At 37.9% G+C, this 15,740-nt stretch overlaps 1 pseudogene; it reads left to right on the top strand.

Annotated features, from left to right (window-relative positions):
- Positions 1 to 3,704: 3,704 nt before the first annotated feature.
- On the top strand, positions 3,705 to 8,010 carry LOC131821042 (F-box/WD repeat-containing protein 2-like; annotated as a pseudogene).
- The last annotated feature ends 7,730 nt before the right edge of the window (positions 8,011 to 15,740 follow it).

Below are 15,740 nucleotides of genomic sequence, written 5' to 3'. Positions count from 1 at the left end.
AGATAAAAGCAGTGGGTTAAGTACTGAAAAATAAAGGATAGGCTCTTTAAGATGTAGAAATAGAAACTGTCCAAACTGAGCTACAGTGAGAGAAAATAATGAATAAAGTTAGCAGACCATCAGGGAATCTGGCTAACATATAAATAATTATAATATCAGAAGAGAAGGAGGGCAAAAAAAATTAGAAAATAATGACTGAAATTTTCCAATATTGAGCAGAAGTATAAACAAAGATCCAAGAATTTTAGCAAACTTCAAGCAGGATAAAAACACGACCACCAAAGTACAGTGTGATCCAGTAGATGAAAACCATGAACAGAAAAAAAATATCATTCAATCAACAAAAAGAAAGATGAATACACAAAGAGAAGGAATTCTTTTTTTAAAAAATTTATTTGTTTATTTTAAAGAGAGAGCACAAACAGGATGGCAGAAGGAGAAAGAAAAATCTCAAGCAGAATTCTCACTGAGTGCAGGACTCCATGTGGGGCTCGATCTCATGACCCTGACCTGAGATCACCACCTAAGCTGAAACCAAGAGTCCAATCATATGCTCAACCAACTACACCACCCAGGTACTCCGGGAAAAAATTCCTTATAAAAGATGACAGATATTTGATCAGAAAAAAATGCATGCCAGAAGACCGTGAGCTTTCAGTAAGTGCTGAAAGAAACAAGAAAATCTTAGCCTGGAATTTTATACCAGTGAAAACATTCTTTAATAAAAGAAGGCACATGGGTGGCTCAGTTGGTTAAGCGGCTGCCTTCGGCTCGGGTCATGATCCCAGCGGCATGGGATCGAGTCCCACATCGGGCTCCTTGCTCCGCAGGGAGCCTGCTTCTCCCTCTGCCTCTGCTGCCACTCTGCCTGCCTGTGCTCACTTGCTCTCTTTCTCTCTCTCTTTGGCAAATAAATAAATAAAATCTTAAAAAAAAAAAGAAGGCACAATGAAAACACACAATCAGTCAAATAAAAGCTGTGAGTGGTCATGCATTACAAAAACTTGGTCAAGGACATTCTTCAGATTGAAGGAAAAATTATATCAGTCACAATTTAAAATTAATATGAAGAATATGTGGGTGAATAAAAGAGTTAGATTTATCATTAACTTACACATGGAACAACAAATAAACCACATGAGTATATTAAAATTTGTCCTCCAAATACTCGATACTAGGTAATGATGGACATTGATCTCCAAGAATCAGAGAAGAAATAATCTGTTCTTAATGTTGCCCAGGTACTGCCTAGAGCAAAGCCCCAGGCCACAGAGAACAGGATGGGGGACTCGAGTGAAGCACAGCAGTCTACCTGAGTTGTCTGGGAAGGCCAAGACACCTAGAATTCAGAGGGACAAGTAGTGAAGAAGACAGAAGTGCACGGAGAACTTGGTAACTGCAAAGCAATCTCTTGGAGTTTTGTTGTTGTTTTTTAAAGATTATTTGTTTACTTGAGAGAAAGAGAGTGCCAGTGGGGTGGGGAGGAGAAAAGGGAAAGGGAGACTAACACGGGGCTCGATCCCAGGACCCTGGATCATGACCTGAGCCAAAGGCAGATGTTTAACCCACTGAGCCACCCAGGTCCCCCCTCCTAGAATATTTAGCTAAATGTCGATCATTGCATATGGGTGAGGTTACAGAAAGAATCATCCAAAAGAATTGCAGAAAAAAAAATCTTAAAACTTATATAAGACTAGGCATGAAGCCCATTCCCACCATCCAGAATGAACAGTCTCAATCTCATAATTCAGAGCATTGGGTGGAGTTCTCAGAAGTTTTTTTGTTTGCTTCTGTTTTTGTTTTTACCTCAGGAACAGGAAAAAATTATGCTAGACTAAACACTGGTTTGGTGTCACCTAACAACAATAAAAATAACACCCAAAGGGATCAAACTTTTTCCATGTAACATAAATATGCCCCAGAATGAAGCTCAAGAATATTTTTAGAAATGCCACCATATCCGTCATCAAACAAGATGAAACTCACAATGGCTGTTATCCAGTCAGAATTAAGAGGCATGCAATGAATAAGGAACATAGTAATGTAACAATGATGAATATTTATCAATCATAAATGACTCCAAATTGACATTATAGATTAAGTAGACAAAAACATTAAAACTGTTTTTAGTATAGTTTCTATATTTTCAAGAAGCTACAGAAAAATTGAATATATTACACAGATAAATGGAAAATATAAATAGACCCTAATAAAATTCCTAGAGATAAAATATCAATGTCTAAGATAAAAAATACTCTGAATGTTATTAAGAGCAGAGCAGACAGTGCAGAATAAATGATTAGTGAATGCAAATGTTATAATAGAAACTATCTGAAATGAAGCAGAGGGAAAATATGAATAGGGCATATGTGCACTATAAAAAAAAAATCCAAGCTGCCAATATATGTGGAATTGGAGTCCCTGAAGGAGAGGAGAAAGTGGGGGAATAAAAAAAGTATTTGAATTAATGGCTCCAATGTTGATGCAAATAATCAACTTACAGTTTCAGGAAGTTAATGAACTCTAAGTACAAGACACATGAAGAAATTGACCCTAAGTTATGCTGTGATCAAATCATGTAAGCCCATAAATAAAGAGAAAATATTAAAAGCATTTAGAGGAAAAAGCATGCTTATTATATGCTCCAGAAAAAAGATAAGGACAATGGTAGATTTCTTATTGAAAATAATATAAGCTATAATACAGTGGAGCATGAATTCTTTACTCAATGAAAATTTCTTTCAAAAATGAAGGTGGAAATAAATACAAATTTAAAAAAATACAAATAAAAATAATGAAGGTGAAGAAAGCAGAGGGGGAGGGGCACCTGGGTGGCTCAGTGGATTAAAGCCTCTCTGCCTTCGGCTCAGGTCATGGTCCCAGGATCCTGGGATCGAGCCCCACGTCGGGCTCTCTGCTCAGCAGGGAGCCTGCTTCCTCCTCTCTCTCTGCCTGCTTCTCTGCTTGCTTGTACTCTCTCTCTCTCTCTGTCAAATAAATAAAATCTTTAAAAAAAAAAAAAAAGAAAGAAAGCAGAGGGGGAGGACACTTCCAGTATGGCTGAATGATGATCTTGGTAATTCCTATCCTGGAAAAGCAGCACTAAAAATGGACAAAATTATTTTTAGAAAGACAGCTACCATTTAAAGACTATGGAAATTTGTCACAGACATTAAACAATGTAAGAAGCATTTGAGAAAATGTACTGAATCTTAGCAAGAACAGTGAAAATCCATGGTGTTTTAACCTGAGGCTTCTCCCAACACAAACACCCCTCTTGACTCCATATTGAAGAAATACCACAAGGGTAGTAGGAGGGGCTAAGATTATTTGGAGCAGGGTGCAAAAAATTCCACATATGGCAATGTTGTTTTCCAGCTGAGGCCCCAGACACCATGGAGCAGAGAAAAAAAAAATCCCCACTTTTCCCCTGTTTGAATTCCTGACCTGTGAAATCCATGAGACACAATCAATGGCTGCTTTACATCATAAGTGTAGGGTTAATTTGTCACACAGCCATACTAACTGAAGGTATCTGTTACATAAAAATCTCCATAAAAGGGAAACAGAACATGGCAGTGTTTTGAAACCCAGATGTTAGGCCAAAGTTGGAAAAGCGTTAAGGTTATCAGAAGAAGCATGAAGGCCATCATAAAATGTGTCATTTAAGGCTTAAAGGAAAGTGAGGAACTTGTTATTGGAACATGGAGGAAAGGAAAATCTTGTTCTGCAAGTGGCGGTAAGTTTAAACACAATGTCACCAACATGTATCTGGAAAAGCGAAACTATATATGGTAAATTGAATGATGCAACTAAGGAGATTTGAAGCAGGGTATCAAAGAGGCCATCTAACATCTTCTTGTTGCTTATAGAAAAATGTTAGAGAAATAACTCAAAGGGAAAACTGTTAAATACAAAGAAAGGTTCAAAAACTGTAACTTACAGGCTTTCCAAGATTCTAGATTTAAAGAACGGTTTTAGAAAAAAGAGAAAATGCATAGTAAGATTATAAGATCCTTTGTAAGACTAGAGAAAAATCTAATATGGTAGCTCCAAGAATCATTTAGTTGAACAAAAGCTCCCTTAAAGATCTTTTCGAACTTGTCTCACAGATCTTCTCAATTTAACAATAGGATTTGTGAGATCTGAAGAGCATTCAGTATTCCTCAGAAGTTGTATGGGGTGCCCAAATAAACCAGGGCTAAACTCAAAGAGATTTATGAGTGTGGCTTTTGTTAATGGAGAAGATTATGTTTTGATTCATAAGAAAATCACTATGTTTTTGAAAGACTTAAAATGGCTTGAACTATGAAATTAGAGAGATTTTTGTAACCTCAACTTTTTTTAAAAAAAGATTTTATTTAGTTATTTGACAGAGAGAGAGAGCATAAGCAGGCAGAGCAGCAGGCAGAGGGAGAGGGAGAAGCAGGCTCCCCACCAAGCAGAGAGCCTGACATGGGGCTCGATCCCAGAACCCTGGGATCATGACCTGAGCCAAAGGCAGACACTTAACTGACTGTGCCACCCAGGTGCCCTTGTAGCCCCAACTTTTTATGAGTAGGATGCATGGTAAAAAAAAAAAAAAAAGAAAGAAAGAAAGAAAAGAAAGAAAAGTCAGCTATAAACACATCCCACTTTTTAATTGAGAAGGAAAGATGAATAAAATCATGGAATCAAAAGCTTTGATGAGTCATTCCCAGGCCATAGGACTGAGCCCTCACCAAGGAACTAGCAACATGCAGCGAACTGGATCACTGAATTGCTGTGGCCCTTTGACTCCAACATGTCTCGTGCTTGTCTCCCTTTGCAGAGGAGTATCTATGCTTGTCAAACATTTCATGTTGGTGTGTGTATGTGTGCATGTGGGTGTGAGTGACAGATAGCATCTCTTCAGTTCACAGGATTTTCAAATCAAGAGGAGCTGTACTTGACTACATGGACATGAGGTCCGACAGCTGAGCAGCCTCACCCAACAGAGCACAAATCTCGGTGAGGTCCTGGGTCTTGAGATTGAACCTGTCACTTAATGGGATGAGAGTCTGGGGGTTTTGGAGGAGACACATGTGAATTTTGTGTGTAAGAAGAATGTGAATTTTTCAGGCCAGAGGAGAGACCGTGGTAGATGGTAGATCCATGACAGATATATGCCACATATATGTGACAATGTGAGTAACATCTCCTCCCTCTGAGAGCTGAGGTTTCTGTCCTCTCTCTGTTGATTCTGGGTAGAGAATTGTAACTTTTCTGACCAACACAGTGTAGTAGAAATAGTGTTATATAATTTCTGGGTAGGTCATAAAAAGGATATAGTTTAGATCTGTTCTTCTTTTATCTTGAGATAGTTGCCCTTGAAACCCAGACACCAAGCTCTGAGGAACTTCGGGTCACATGGAGATGCCATATGTAGGCTTACCAATGGAAAATCTAAACTAAGGTCTCAATGGACAGTCTGCATAATTTTATACATTAGTGTCTTCAGATTATAATACTCAGGTTTTGGGTCTGCCAACCCGGGGCCCAGTATCATGAAGTAAAGACAAGAAATCTCTATTAAGCCAGGTGTTCATTCCTGTCCCACAGAATATGTGAGCAAACAATTTTGGGATAAATTTTTATCTAGCCTTAGTCAAATATACAGATTTTCTTGGCATGAGCAAAAAATCGGTCACAAAAAGCACAAACTATAAAAGAAAAAAGTTAACAAATTTGACTTCTTCAAAATCATACTTTTATATCTTTAAAAAAGTGCCATTAAGAAAGTGATGAAGGCAGGGGCACCTGGGTGGCTCAGTCGGTTAAGTGTCTGCCTTCTGCTCAGTCATGATCCCAGGGTCCTGGGATTGAGCCCCATGTCTGGCTCTCTGCTCAGTGGAGAGCCTACTTCTCCCACTTCCTCTGCCTGCTGCTCTACCTGCTTGTGCTCTCTCTCTATAATAAATAAGTTTAAAAATCTTTTTAAAAACAGTGAAATGGCAAGCCACTGAATAAGAAAATACATTTGAATACATATATCTTAAGTAGAACATTTTAACCAAAATATAGAAAGAACACTTACAATTCTTTATTAAGAAGACAACTCACTAAAAAAGAAAAGACAACTCACAAATACAATGGGCAAAATAGTTGAACAATTAAAAAATTACATAGATAGTAAAATATAATAAATATATAAAGATATTTTTAAAAATATAAAAATAGTTAATATAAACATATAGTAGTAAGGACACAATCAACATCAGCTACTCCTAGGGAACATGCAAATTAAAACCACAATGAAAAATGAATATACAGCCACAGAATGATTAACATTTTAGTGCCCCCAAATTACGTATTCCGTGCACATGTTGCTGGTGGAAGTTTAAAATGCTCTACAGAGATCAGGGCCTTTGTCTTTCTCTCCCTGCAGGTGGGAGGCTGCCCAACGGACCTATTTGGTGTTAGCCTGGCATCAGGTTCCCGGCCCCTGGGGGGCTTGCTCAGGTCAATTTTTCCATAACTTTGTGGAGAGAAGGGAAGTAGAGGCGTGGCTTGGTAACATTTCTGTTACATTTCTTTCTCGGAGGAACTGGCCAAAAAAAAAAAAAAAAGAAAAAAGAAACTTTGGGAGTGCCTGGGTGTCTCAGTGGGTTAAGCCTCTATCTTTGGCTCAGGTCATGGTCCCAGGGTCCTGGGATTGAGCCCCGCATCAGGCTCTCTGCTCAGCAGGGAGGCTGCATCCCCCCTCCTCTCTGCCTGCCTCTCTGCCTACTTGTGATCTCTCTCTATGTTAAATAGATTTTTAAAAATCTTAAAAATAAATAAAATTCTGGATCACCGGATTAGTCTGAGTGGGGCAGTCCAGCCCAGGCATCTATCTCTCCAATTACTTGGGATATTTCCTCAAACTTCTTCCCCTGAAGCTCAGTTTTTATTTGTTAAAATGGCTCGGTCCTCAGTCTGCATGTAAAAATTTGGGTTGGCACATAATGATTCTGTTCAGGATGCCTTGCCCTGGAAGAAGGTTTGTTTGAAAGCTTATTTGAGAATGAAGCAACTGGAACCTTGAAGCCTTTGAGCCCTCATCATTAATGGGACACACTGCCAGAGGGTATGCACTTGACCACAAAAAAGGCTTTCTCTGCACAGGGTCAGACGACTTGTCGGCAAAGCTGTGGGAAGTGAGCACAGGCCAGTGCATTTATGGAATCTAGATCCACAGTTGGACAGCAGTGAAGTGTGATGAACAGGAGCTTGGGATGGGCTCCTTTGAGAACACTGTGGCCTGTTGGGAATGGAGCTCTGGAAGCCAGGACCCAGAACTTCCGGGGTTGCCAGGGGGCAGTGTTAAGCGTTGAGTACAAAGATGAACTGGGTATCTTGGTGAGTGGCTCTGAAGAGTTCACTTGGAAAATACGGACTTAATCTGCTGGGATGAGCCTGAACACATGCACCGATGCATGGAATGGGTCACCAAAGTGATTCTGCAAGAGTGTCAAGTCATATCTCTTTTGCACAGCCCTGGAGACTACATACTCTGAAGGGTGGACAACTATGAGATCAAGATTTGGCCAGCTGGGAGAGAAATCAACTGCAAGTGCTTAAAGATGTTGTTTGTCACTGAGACTAGAAGCATCTGCCTACCTCCAAGACTTCAGTATGATGGTACATACATTGTAGTTTGGCAGTGCAGGACTTAGTCGGTTGTGATATTCTCAGGGTCAGTGGACTCCTGAGATAGCAAACATGGCCTTGCATAGCTTTGGAGATATATTTTTCCCATTGTTTGACAACTGTTCCCTGCATATCATAGACTTGCAGACAGAGAACCTGATTAGCTACTGGCCTCTGCCAGAATACAGGAAGACAAGGAGAGGCTTGAGCTTCCTGGTGGACAAAGTGTCCTGGGTCAATGGACTGTATGGGCACCATGACATGGGCTTGGGCTTTGCCACCAGTGCGCTTGACCACAGGATTCATCTGATGTTGTGGAAGGAGCATAGCCCACATCACCGGCTGACCACCTTTGACTAAGTTTGGGTGTGGGGACTGTGGGTGTTCAGTGCCACCTCTATGGCAGTGGATGGCATGAACCAAAGTTCTTACCTAACAGTTTCATCATGGCGCAGCGCATGATTCTTTATCTGTGTTTGCCAAGGGACCAGGGCTTGGGGCAGGGGAGGGCTTGTTTTTTTGACATACAGCACAGCATGCTAACAGGGTACACCACTGACTTAATTTGTACTAAGCTCTTTTGGTCAGTATAGGAGGATGCATTTTGGGTTCATCTTTCTTGAATGTTAGTTTGAAGTAAATAAAGTTCTATGGTTCATTAACCTGCTTGTTGGTTGCCCATAAAACACATTCTGCTTAAAAAATAACAAAAAATAAAATAAATAAAATACTACTACCAGTTTGGATATCATTTTAGCTATTTCTTATCAAGTAAAACATATGTTTTCCTATAATCCCACAATTTCAATCCTAGGTATATCCATAAGTTTAAAGAATCTCTGTCTTCTCACAAAATATATGTGTAGTCATTTTCTGTTGGTGCTTTGATATTTGCATGGTGGAATGAGGAGTTAGAAATTTCTTGTCTGCTATTTTGCTCCTGGTATGTTTGCCATAACTATGCTGTGATATAATTTCCAAGCATCTTTACTTATAATTGTCAAAAATTGGGGAAAAAATCCAAACATTTCTCACCGAATTGTGAGTGTGTAAACAAATTGAAGTGTATTTGTCCAATAAAATAGTACTAAGTGATAAAAAGAAAGAATTTATTGATACATTTAATTAAATGGTTGTATCTCAGAAATATTATGCTGTACAAAAGTAGCTATACATAAAGCATATATATAGTATGATTCACTTTATATGAAATTTTAGAAGAAGCCAAGTGAATCTATAGTGACAGAAAGCATATCAGTATTCGTCTAGGGCTAGGATTGTTGGGGGAATTGACTGAAAAGATTTAAGACAAAACGGAGTGATGGAAGTGTTTTCCATATTGAGTGTCATAGTGGTTATACAGACATATACATTTGTCAAAACTCATCTGAAACTATACACATAAAATGTCTATATTTTATTTCATGTAAATTGTACCCCAATAAAGTGGATATAATATCACAAATTAGGGAAATGCAAATGAAACCCATTGCCTACCAGTTAGTATGATGTATCTGTCAGAGTTCTCTAAGGAAACTGGACCTATAGGATGTATAGGAGTGATTGTGTGATTGATTTTAAGGAACTGGCTCACAAGATTGTAGAGACTGGCAAGTTCACAGACTTCAAGGTGGGCCAGTAGAATGGGGATCCAGGGAAGAGTTGATGTTGTGGTTGGAATCCAAAGACATTCTGCTGCAGAATTCACTCTTCTTGGAAAGAGATCAGTCTGCTTCTATTACAATCTTCCAGTGATTAGATGAGGCCCAACCGTATCATGATGGGTGATCTAATTTATTCAACATATACTAGTTTAAATTTTAATATCATCTAAAAAATACCTCCAAAGAAACATAAAGAATAATGTTTGGTATCTGGGTACTGAGGCCTAGACAAATTAACACATTAAACTAGACATCAAGGATGGCTGTTATTAAAGAAATAATAATAACATGTTGACAAGAATGTGGAGAAATGAGAAAACTTGCAATTGTTTGTTGAAATGTAAATTAGTGCAGTCATTATGGAAAACAGCATGGTGACCCTTCAAAAAAAATAGAAACATAGAATTACCTCATGATATAGTGAGTTCCCCCTCTAGGAAGATGTTCAAAGCAACTGAAGGCATAGGCTCATAGAGACATTTTTGCTAGTGAAAAGAGCCAGACTCAAAAGCCCACATGTAAATTCCATTTACATGAAATGTCCAGAGGAAGCAAACCCAAGGAGACAGAAAGTACATTTGTCCTTGCTCGGGCCTGGAAGAGAGACAGAGGGGGTTAGAAGGTGGTGACTAACAGATATGGGATTTCTTTGCTGTATAAATTAAAGTGTTCTAAAATTGATTGTGACAATGGTGATGCAACTCTGTGCTTATAGTAAAAAACATTGAATTGTACACTTCTTAAAAGATTCTATTTTTAAATAATCTCTACACCCAATGTGGGGCTGGAATTTACAAGCCCAAGATCAAGAAATGCATGCTCTACTGACTAAGCCTGCCAGGTGCCCCAAACTATACACTTTATATGATTGAATTGTATAGTATTTGAATTATACTTCAATAAAGATGTTTAAAAAAGTAATAATATATGGCACCTATAGTTGAAATATTAAAAGATATCTAAGAACATTATGGTCACAGTTATAAAACTTTATTGAAAATAACTAAAGATGACACAAATAAATGCTAAAATTAATTCTGTTCTTGTATAGGAAAACCAATACAAAATGTCACTTCCAATATTCGTCCATAGATTCAAAACACTCCAATCAAAATAATGACAGGGTTTTTCTTTGAATTTGAGAACATGATATTGGTGTAAAGACTCTACTGAAGAAGGAAAATGAAAATATTTCTGCTTTATATCAAAATTTTATGGAAGATACAGAAACTGAAACAAAATGGTGCTGGATCAGGCTACATGAATTGATTAGTGGATCACAATGGGAAGGAAGGAAGGAAGGAACGAAGGGAAGAAGGAAAAAAGAAGGGAAGGGAGGGAGGAAAAAAGGAAGGGAGGAGGGAGGGAGGGAGGAAGAAGATCGATGATAATTGGATGATAGATCGATATGTGACAAAAGTGCCATTGCAAGTAAGTAGAAAGGGAATGACCATTCAGTAAGTGATGAAATAGTGCCGAGAGAAATATTTATCCATCAATTGAGATACAAAAACCACATGCCACACACAACAATCAATTCACAGTAGGTTAGATACTTAAATGTGAAAATCAAAACTTTCTTAGAAGAATGTATGGAAGAATATTTTTATGATCTTATGTAAGAATGGATTTAAATAAAGTGTATTCCTTAATGATAATTTTAAAAGTAATTAATTAATTAATTAAAAAATAAATCTACAAGATTCAAATTCCATAAAGGAAAAGAGAGATGTGTTTGATTATGTTAAAATTAAGATATTCTGTTCATCGAAAGCACTACATATTTAAAGACAAAAATTAAATGAAGATATTTACAACACATTTAACTGCCAAAGTCCTGATAGACATATAAATAACCCCTATGACTCAATATAGAAAACCACAAATGATCCAACACAAAAAAATGGACTAACTCCATGAATAGAATTTCACATAAAACAAAGCTCAAAAATTATAGCAGTGTATGCTAATTTTCATTAATGATCAATGAATTTACAACTAAAGGCACACAAAATACAGTTTTATACCTTCCAGCCACAAAAACAAAAAGCCTGCCTATTTCAAGTGTCTTCCAAGATATGAAGTAATGGGAACGCTTATCTACTACTGTTGGAATTCAAAAACCACTTTGGAAAATAATTTGGCATTATCTGGAAAATTTAAAAATGTGCATACCTAGGAACTCCACTTTCATGCATATGAGTGTCAGAAGACATGGAGTGCATCCTTTGTTTAACCATTCTTTGCAGAAGCCAGAGACAAGAAGAAAGCCCAAATGTACATCGGCAGGAGAATGGATAAATTATGGCATATACTACAGGAATAAAAAAGAAAGTAAGTCTGGCAGCACTCATAATCATGGTTGATTTCAGACAAGTGCATATAGGCTGTTACTGTTTATAAGTTAAAAGTAAATAATATCTTGTTAATGATATGTACTGCGCGTGGAAGTGTGTTATCCACAAGGCACCATTCTTTCCAATTAGCACTGGGAGCTATGTTTTCAAGAATCCTCCTCTCTATATAATTCTGCATTTGAGTTGGCCATTGGGAAGGCAGAAGTGAAACAGAGGCTAATATACTAGGAAGTTTGTGGGAGTGAGATATAATGGTAGACAGAGAAGCTTCGAGGACCCTACCTTGTCTTGCTCTTCTGTTCCATTGCCAGTTCTTCTTTCTGATGAATTGCCTTACCTCGCTGGCAGGTTCCAGTGCATCCCTGAGAGTTGGCTGTGGTCTCACTGAGGAAGCTCCTTCCACTGAGGGAATAGCTTTTGCAGAGATGGCAGTTTCCATAGAACTCTCAACAAAATCTTTTGTGGTATGAACTTGGCAGCCAAATGTGCTCCATTTCTCAAATGTCCCCACATTCTCTGACATTCTTATTAGTGATTCGGGTGGATGTCAGATCTGATCACCACCATAAACCGTGTATTGCCATTGTTTTAGTCTGCTAGGGCCACCATAACAAAATAACACAGACTGGATAGCTTACTACAGACATTTATTTTCTTACAGTTTAGTCTGTAACACCCATAATGCGTATCGTGGTCTTGTGTTCCTAACATGTCTACACACAGAATCATACTATACAATAAAATTGTATAGTATGCATAGAAGCAATGAAATGATAAACACACAAATAAGAATAGTAGATACTCTGAAAAGAAATATTGCATTTAGCACCTCTTTAGCAAAACTCCATGTCCTGGGTGCTCTTGGCTCAAAGCCAAAACAAAACAAAACAAAAACAAAGAACAAACAATCAAACAAAAACCCTGTTCAGTTAATATTTTCCTCAGTGACCTTGGAAGCATCTTAAACCATTGCTAACTCATCATTTTTCTTCCTTTCCCCTCTCTTCAAAACTGTCCCTTCATTTCCCTTTCTTAACTTTTTCATTTCACAAATCTTTTTACTGCTCATATAGAAGAGAAATTGCAAAGTCATGACCCCTGGCCACATCTTGGCTAGAGATACATTTTGTTTCATACATAATTTTAAAAATGGTTAAATATGCAATAAATTAGCTGCCAACATTTTAAAATTGGGAAAATTTACATTGCAGTCCAGACTTCTGACTTTTCTTACAGCTGAAAGACCAGGAAATATTGACCATACATACTAGAACCCTCCACACTATATCATCTTCCATTTGGCCAGCTGCCTTCACTCCTATTTTATCTATCCCTTCACTGTTGGCATTTGAGCTGGTCACCACAATCCCCAGTTACCAAAAAAAATGTTAGCATATATAATATTTTCCTCATTTCCAGTTGTCCTTGATCCGAAGATATTGTGTTCGTTCTGTCCTGATCCCTACTCTCATGAGAAAATGCAGCTGATTCTAGTGATTCAAAGATTGAATCATTTATGACTGGGTAGTAGTCAGCTCTCCCAGGAATATTTTCATTCATTTTTAGCAACGTTACCTGGAGAAAGGAGGAAACTCTGCTATGTATCCCCCTGCTCCTTTGCTTTCCTTTTCATAACATTCAACTCACATGTTGTTATTTGCTCAATGTTTTTTTCCACAGTAAGTTCTTATGAGGGTAGAAACCATGTCTGTTTTTTTTTTCACTGCTGTTTTCCCAGTACTATCTCAATCTGTATCATTGATTAAGCCCTGGATAAATTTTGTTTGTTTATTTATTTGTTTTTTTGAAGATTTTATTTATTTATTTGTGTGTGTGTGTGTGTGTGTGTGTGTGTGTGTATTTGTGTGTGTGAGAGAGAGACAGAGAAAGAGAGAGAAAGCATGAGCAGGGAGGAAAGGCAGAGGGAGAAGTAGACTCCCTGCTGAGCAGGGAGTCCAACATGGGGCTCGATCTCAGGACCCCGGGATCACAACCTGAGCTGAAGGCAGACACTTAACCAACTGAGCCACCCAGGCACCTCTTGGATAAACATTTTTGAATGAATAAAGGGACAAATAAGTATTTTTATCCCTGCTTTTCTTAGTGGTCTTGGTTCAAAGCAAGCATGATCAGCTCTTTGGAGAACCTTTATCTGATGGCAGCTAACTGGGACGACCAATCCCATAGAGTTGATCTTGTACCCTTATCTAATCTATTGATAATAGCCATGGTCCAGGTTTAAATAAGGTAATTTTCCAGCAGACCACAGAAATTGTACCTCTAAGTAACCACTTGTTGGTTCACAACCTTAGACACTGGCATGTACTGTGGAGGGTAAAGAGAGACAGAAAAAAGAGGATACTTTGGAGTGGTAGGTGACACATTCAATATACAAAGGAACTTACAGATGGGGTCTTATCTTGGGTGGCCACAACATGAGTAGATGGCCACATCCACCCACCAGAATCTTAAAAGTTTATATCTCTATATAATAATATCTTAATAATATGTATTTAAGCTGGGTTCAGTCCTATATACAGTCCAGAGTGTCTCAACATCACAAAAATCTCTCAAGGCTGCATCCTTAAAACAGCTCCTGGTGTGGAATGGTTGGTAGAATGTACATTCCAAGGACAGAGAAGGAGGCGATGTACCACCAGTTCTCCTGGTCCAGCATTAGGGTCGACAGGCAATCACATCATCTCTATGACCTCTTTCAACACCATTATGCAGGAGGAGTATATTTAGATAAGATGTAAAAGGCTTTCCAATGCCTTATGATCAACCCAACCTCCTTGAAAAAGTGTGTGTGTGTAAGAGAGAGAGACAGACAGACAGAAAGACAGAGACAGTGATTGATTCTGTCCTCTGTGCTATTAAATGACTAAACACAACACAAAGGAGAGACAAGCTCTGCCCAACTAGATACTAGGGAGCAAAGCAAAGGCAATTTTCAAGAACCAGAGAGAAGATACAGAACAGGGCTTGGAAATATTAGAAGATCTAAATTCATAAGTTTGGCCTAAGTGCTCTTTCGACTTGCACAATCTATTGATTTAGTGTCTCAACAAATTAAGTCAAAATTGCATTTCTCATTTCAAAAAGTCATCTTCCATTTATCCAAACAGGCCTGACTTTACTTTAAATACATTTTATCTATTACAGGTTGGTGTAATGTAATTTACAGATTGGTCTCAGAGAGCAGGATTGGAATGGTGAGCTATTTTAAGACATTTGAAGATTTCATTTGAGACCAAAAATTCTTTCTATATTCATCATTAGATGAGCAAATAGAAGTGCCTACTGAATTGATTTCTCAGCTTTTATTGAAGTAGAATTGACAAATAAAATTGTAAGATACTTAAAGTGTGAAACCTTGATGATTTGATGTAAGTATGCATTGTGAAACAATCCCCCCCACTGAGTTAATTAATACAACCATTGCTTTGCATTTTTGGAGGATGGTGAGTACGTTTAAGTTCTAATCTCTTAGCAATTACACTCACACTATATAGTATTACCAACTGTAGTGACGATGTTACACATTAGATCATCAGACCTTATTCATCTTATAACTGAAAGTTTGTATCATTTTACCAAGGTCTTCCTATTTCCCCTGCCCTTGGCAATCATTTTTTTGTTCTCTGTTTCACTGCGTTCAGCTTTTTGTATGTTTGTTTGTTTGCTTTTTATTTATTTTTTTAAGATTCCACCTATAAGTATTTGCGTTCTCTGTTTGGCTTATTTCACTTAGCATAATGCCCTCCAAGTTCATCCATGTTGTTGCAAATGACAGGATTTATTTTCTTTTAAATAAAGAAAGAGCCTTTCTTTTAAAGGCTGAATAACCCTGTAGTGTGTGTGTGTGTGTTACATTTTCTTTTTTTTTTTAATTTTTTATTTTTTATAAACATATATTTTTATCCCCAGGGGTACAGGTCTGTGAATTACCAGGTTTATACACTTCACAGCACTCACCAAAGCACATACCCTCCCCAATGTCCATAATCCCACCCCGTTCTCCCAAACCCCCTCCCCCCAGCAACCCTCAGTTTGTTTTGTGAGATTA

Source organism: Mustela lutreola, chromosome X, assembly GCF_030435805.1.
Source record: "Mustela lutreola isolate mMusLut2 chromosome X, mMusLut2.pri, whole genome shotgun sequence".
Classification (NCBI taxonomy): Eukaryota; Metazoa; Chordata; class Mammalia; order Carnivora; family Mustelidae; genus Mustela; species Mustela lutreola.
This window is presented reverse-complemented; position numbering and strand designations above follow the sequence as displayed.